General features: G+C 36.8%; 1 protein-coding gene across 1 annotated transcript in view; it reads right to left on the bottom strand.

Annotated features, from left to right (window-relative positions):
* Positions 1–5,722, bottom strand: part of Themis (thymocyte selection associated) — a 203,624-nt gene that overhangs the window by 197,561 nt on the left and 341 nt on the right. The gene's annotated exons all lie outside the window — the stretch shown is intronic.

Genomic DNA, 5,722 nt, shown 5'->3' with positions numbered 1-5,722 from the left:
GTGTGTGTGTGTGTGTGTGTGTGTGTGTGTGTGTGTGTGTGTGTGTGTGGTGTAAAGATAACTCAAACAGACTAATGAGATAAAACCATGTTGCTGGCTTAATGATAAATTAGCACTAATTTCAAAATCAACTTATCATGTAAATACCTACAAAACAAGGAAAAGATAGAAGTTGCTTTAAGTATAAATTAAATGGCAACACTTAGAACTTAATGAAGTAATTTTAGACGCTTTTCTTTTTGACTAAGCTAAGACAGGGATTCCCATTCTTGGGGTAGCTCTGCCCTATACTACAAAGGTAGGAAGAAACACAAAATAGCTCTGAGAGTGATGACCCTTGCTCACTTCTAAGGATATCAGTCTCCACCTAGGTGAGCCAATGGAAAAAAAAAAAAAAAACAAAAAAAACCATTCCTAGAATTCCTTTGCGAATTCTTCAGGATGCTCACAGTATTTCACCGCATCCTCTACGAAGTATGACTAGGGGGAAGAGCAACATGTTATCTTGTTACCATAGCAACCTGGGTACACATGTCCTGGTGAGCTTGTTCTAGAAAGTGGCCTAGGACACATGACCGCTCTATACGCACATCTCCTGAATTCTAACAAAGCATCTAGAAAATGTTCTATATTTTGATTTTTTCAAAGATTTATTCTATTATTTTTAATTATGCAAATGTGTGTGGGTTTGTACATGTGAAGGTTGGTGCCCACAGAGGGAGGATCAGATCCTCTGGAGCTAGAGTCACAGGTAGCTACGAGCCACCTGACAGGGTACTGGAACCAAACTGGGGTCCTCTAAAGAGCACTGTCTGCACACAGTCTGAGTCGCTGAGCGATCTCTTTAGCCCATTGTTTTTGCCTTTATTTTTGTTTTGTTTTTAATAAAAAGTAAACGGGAGGATCCACTCCAAAGCCATTCTGAACAAGATAGTGAGAACCTGTCTCAAAACAAGAAAAAGTTTGATAATTTCAATCCAACCTGACATGCATCCTGGCAATAACTATACCAGCAATTAAAATTTTAAGCTAATAATATTTCCTACAAGAGACATGAAATTGCTTTAAATATAAAAAAAAAAAACAGTTCAGCGATACTTAACAAACCTGATGCTGCTGCACACGTAAAGCCTTGCTTGAAATTCAAAAAACATCAATGTAGAAAAATAAACTTACACAGTCATAAAAGTAACAGGGGGAATATTTAATAAAACATACTCAAGATTTTATTTTTTAAAACCATTAATAAAAAGGAAGCAGAAGATCCTGTCATCTAAAATAAACAGTCCTAATAGTGAGTTACGGACGCTTCCTGTGGCTGTAAATGTGACAGGGTGACCTTTACTGCTAACCCTGTTGGACTTTATGCAAGAAGCGCTAACCAGTGTTCCAAGAGAAAGAAGAAAATATAGTCCCAGAAAGGAGAAACTAGATCTCACAAAATTTGATGTGTCTAAAATATTAACAATAATCTAAAAAGCCTATGTTAGAGATATACTTCCTTAAAATTCAGCAAATAAAACAAACAATAATGAAAATGTGCAAGAATTACTAGTTTTTATACTTTGGGGGGGTGGCTTGGCTTTTTGTTTGTTTGTTTTTGTTTTTTGATTTTTGAGATAGGGTCCCACTCTGAATTTTAGGCTGGCCTGAAACTATCGCAGGATAGCCTCTACCTTTAGCCTCTGTCTCCCTAGTACTGGGATTATAGGCCTAAGCCACCAGAGTGGCTTAAGGCACCATTTATTAATATAATGGTATGAAAAAACAGTCAGAATTGATGTGAAAACAATGAAGATATCAACCACAGCAAGAACAAAATCACCAACACTGCTGACTAAGAAGAAAAGAGACTTGAGAGGCATATCCAATTCCGAGATTGGAAAACTTAATTTACGGTGAGGTGGCTGTTCACTAAATTGTACCCTGCTGATCAGAATTCAGAGAGGACGTGTGTGGCGATGGACAAGTTAATTCTAAAATGTATATGAAAAATTCAAAGAGCCTCACTTGAAGAATAGAAACACATTGGAAAGGTTTCTTCCACATCAGTCGCTTTCAAACGTGCCTGCTCTTTACAGTCATCAGGGAGATGTCTAGGGACCCGCCAGTGACACCTCACCTCTCACGTAATTAAATCTTTACTTGTAAAGACACATCCAGACACTGATAATCTCAAAAACATGTCAGATGTTTCAAACGGGCAATCAAGTTTGAGAAACGCAGCCCTGCCGCTTATTCTCATAAGCCAAATGTTCTGAAATGCTGCAGACGCGTATGCCTGAAGACAGTGAAGAAGCAGAGAAGCCACTGCAAGAGACTCTGGTCTAATGCACAGTATTCATGAACAGCAAAAAGAGTTTTCTAGCCAGGTGTGGTGTGGGACTCCTCTAATCCTAGTAGCTGGAAGCCAGAGGCTGGAGGATCTCTGTGAGTTCAAGACCAGGTTGGTGCACATAGAGAATTCTTGGCTAATGGTAAGATACTCTCTTTTTATTCTTCTTTTTCTTTCTTTTTTTTTTTTTTTTGTTCATGGTCTTTATGCTAATTAGATCTCTAGAAGAAGCATAGATCTTGGCCCTTATCTCAATGCATATACAAAACTGTCCCTTTCAGGCAGAGAACAGACATGAACAAAAGAGTAAATAATTGAATTTCTAGAGGCTAACATATAATATTTTCATAATTCATAACAAAGAAATATTTCCTTAGCCACACATAATAGAAATGCAATTGTATTCTGATCACTCTAACAGTAAAATTGAAAACTTCCCCTTACAAAAGGTGGGAAGTATTAAGTATTTCTCTTAAAAAAGAGAAATATTAAGCTAAGCAGTGGGAGAATATATTCACAACAGCAAACATGATCGTGTACACACACACACACAATCAAGTCATTAATAAAAGTTTATAACACCTAATATAAATGAGCCAGACCTTGGAACCATGTTTTAAAGAGAATCTTCAAACACTACAGAACAGAAAAGAAAATGTCCTCGATCTCATTAGACAATCAGCAGACATGAACGAAAACCAGCGCTCCCCACAGTGTTCCTACCAGAAAGACTAAAATCAAGATGACAAATGACAGAAAATGTCATCAGGTGTGTTAGCAGGAACTCTCAGAGACTTCTGATGGAAATGCAGACTGAAGAAACGCTCAGGGGACTTTTTTTCACTACTCACCAAACGTGATACAAGGGCCATTCTACACAGGAATTTTGCTTATTTTTATATTCTTGTGAACGTTGGATGTGTAAGAATTTTACAAGAAAACACTAACAAGTGGCTTTAAGCTAGAAATAATCCAAATGCCCATCAGCATTAGAACAGTTAAGTAAATTTTAGTATGCTCCTCCAATACTAGATTACTGGAGTGAACGGGTAGTCTGAGTTATAAACCCAGGCTCTCAGCGGGCTAAAGCAGGAGGGCTGAGAACTGAAGACATGCCTGGGCTACAGAGTAAGTCCAAAGCCAGCCTATGGAGCTTAGTACCAAAATACAGACTGAAGAGACAGGGCTACTGCTTAGTGGTTGCTAGCATGCACAGGCCTTAATTTCAGTCCATAGTACTGAGACAGATAGATAGAAGGAAGGAAGAAAGGAAAGCAGGAAGGAAGGAAAGAAGGTAGGAAGGAAGGGACAGAGAAGGAAAAGAGGAAGGAAGAAAGGAAAGGAGGGAAGAAGAAAGGAAAAGGAAGGAAGGAAGAAAAAAAGAAAGTAATAAAGAAAAAATGAAAGAAAGAAAAAAGGAAGAGAGAGAAAAACTATTATACACTGAAAATAAATTGTATGGAATAGTATTGATTACATTACAATATATGTACACCAACTAAAATTATACATACTATAATTTTCTATTTACAAAACATTTATGAGTGAACAAAAGTCATGAAATATTGGTTAAGTTGGGGAAGGAAATAGATAACAGTTGAAAGTATGTAAGATGAATCTTCTAGAATACTTGTGATTTTCTCTTTCTCAGGTAACGGTTACATGGATGTACCTAGTGTGTGGAAATTCATCTTAATTAAGTGGCAACATAGTAAAGTCATAAAGAACAAAGCAAGGTTTCTTTTATAAAACAATATGAAGTTGCCATTTCTTCAAGTTAATACATAAGATCAATGCTATCCAATAAAGTTCTTCATTAGATTTCTTAAAGAATCAATTCTTTTTTTTTTTTTAATGTCTGTGCAACTAAGTTAACTTTGGAACATGGAGTAAAAACAAAGGACTCAGACAGATATTGAACATATATTAACACTAATTTTCAAGACTGTCATTTTAAAAAGTATGTGATTGGGCAAAAATAATTTAATACATCAATTAATGTAACAGAAGAGTTATTTCAAAGACAAATGATGCATCTGCATATTATCTGATTTGGAAGCAACAAAATTATACTGGGAAATCAGACTTAAGATGTACAAAAATGTAAAATTGGGTCCCTGTACATCTCATAGCAATGCAACCTGCAAATAAACTAAAAACCAAATATAAAATCTGAAACTGTGAAGCAGTTATCACAACTCTTCCTAGATGTGTAGAAAGCCTTTCTCCATAAAGCCATAAAAGCATAAACCATGAGACAAGAAGCAGCTGAGAGCTGGCTTAGACGCATATGTTCATAAGTGGTAGGAGATAGACATGATAAAAGATGATCTAATCCCAAATAATCCATTCACAAAAACTTTAGTAAAACCTCAAGATATTCTGAGAGCAACTAGTACCAACTCATTACCTTCCGCGGGTATAGAGGAATGTGGGTGTGTGTAGGTATGCATGTGTCAATCTTTTGAAGGGTAAGACTGAATACTTACTCCCTTACATCTTGATAACCCCTTGGGAACTGAAAACATCCAATCTCCCAAATATATTGGACACAATATATTTTGCTTCAATTCTCCTGTTCTTGTAAGCAAAAGCAGATATCTACCTAGGAAATATTTCCAGTACCTTATATGTAACCAAACTTTTGTTTTTAATGTTTCAAGACAGGGCTTCTCTGTGTAGCACCGGCTGTTCTGGAACTTGGTCTGTTGGCCACACTGGCCTCAAACTCACAGAAATCTTCCTGCCTCTGCCTCCTGAGTGCTGGACCACCAGTGTTCAGCCCAAACTAACAACTTCAAAATGCTAAAATATATATTGGGGTTTTACATACTGCAGTAAATTGTACCAAAATTGACCAGTTTAGTATTCAACAATTTTTATTGAACCTTAACTTTTCAACACAGATTTTAAAAGGTATCATGGCCAATAGATACTGTTTCTATCATTAAATAAAATTTCCCATTATTTAAGGAGTTTGGAGTGGGGTTGCTACAGAAGGAGAGGAACATAAGCACAAAGCAAGCTTAGAAGTCTAAACTTGGCAGCATTCATGTCTAAGTGCCCTTGATAGTCGAAATCGTTTGGGGTGAAACAAAACAAGTCCAGTTGTTTTTTGGTTTTGGTTTTTGTTGTTGTCTTAATAGTCTAGAAAAAAGCGTCAACAACATTAAACTTTTTTTCTACTTGATTACAACCAATTTCTGAGAGTAGGCAGAAGTAGAGAATCATTTGTTGAGCGGCTACTGATGAAAAGATGACAATTCACATAGTTCCACATCTCGTCTTTCCCCTACTTCACCATCTGCTGGAGATCCACTCTTCAGCAGTTCATTGCCTCTGTGTGTGTGTGTGTGTGTGTGTGTGTGTGTGTGTGTGTGTGTGTGT

This window comes from Psammomys obesus, unplaced genomic scaffold (genome assembly GCF_907164565.1).
Source record: "Psammomys obesus unplaced genomic scaffold, mPsaObe1.curated_primary_1811, whole genome shotgun sequence".
Taxonomy (NCBI): domain Eukaryota; kingdom Metazoa; phylum Chordata; class Mammalia; order Rodentia; family Muridae; genus Psammomys; species Psammomys obesus.
This window is presented reverse-complemented; position numbering and strand designations above follow the sequence as displayed.